Source organism: Vollenhovia emeryi, unplaced genomic scaffold (genome assembly GCF_000949405.1).
Source record: "Vollenhovia emeryi isolate VEMERY1.0 unplaced genomic scaffold, V.emery_V1.0 DF939978.1, whole genome shotgun sequence".
NCBI classification, from domain to species: domain Eukaryota; kingdom Metazoa; phylum Arthropoda; class Insecta; order Hymenoptera; family Formicidae; genus Vollenhovia; species Vollenhovia emeryi.
Window position 1 is genome coordinate 1 of NW_011966388.1, and position 597 is coordinate 597.

General features: G+C 38.7%; 1 non-coding gene across 1 annotated transcript; it reads left to right on the top strand.

The window, feature by feature from the left end:
* Positions 1-322: 322 nt before the first annotated feature.
* On the top strand, positions 323-395 carry Trnaa-agc. The gene has a single exon. It is a non-coding gene; the product is annotated as a tRNA-Ala (tRNA).
* The last annotated feature ends 202 nt before the right edge of the window (positions 396-597 follow it).

Below are 597 nucleotides of genomic sequence, written 5' to 3' on the forward strand. Positions count from 1 at the left end.
ATTTACTAAAGATCTTAAAGGACTCAGAGCCGTGACAGGGTGGTAGTGTCTAAATATTCTATTCTAAATTTATTGCGAAAAAATATCACCTCGGCCTAATTTATTTAATTACGCGGACGTGAGAAAGCGTTTCTTACTTTCATTCAATTATTTAATCGGGGGGGGAGGGGGATGTAATAATGGGAATACATTGTGGAGAAGATACTGTGTTTTAAGACTGACAAATCAAGTCGGCGCACAGTTCTCGATTTCGAATACTGTCACGATAGGTGGCACTCGGGAATCAACATTAGACTGTTTATTGCGATAACTATCACCATGTGCCTCGGTGGTCGAATTGGTTGAGACGCCCGCCTAGCGAGAGGGAGGTCCAGGTTCAAACCCTGGCCGAGGTGACATTTTTTCGCAATAAATTTAGAATAGAATATTTAGACACTACCACCCTGTCACGGCTCTGAGTCCTTTAAATTCTTTGAAATTTGTGTTTAACACATACGAGCCATACTAATTTATTATCTAAAGATTTTAGTTTTATTCTGAAGTGTGCAACATTTTGTTGATTTTCCCTCTAGAAGTGCAATATTTTTTTATTTGACA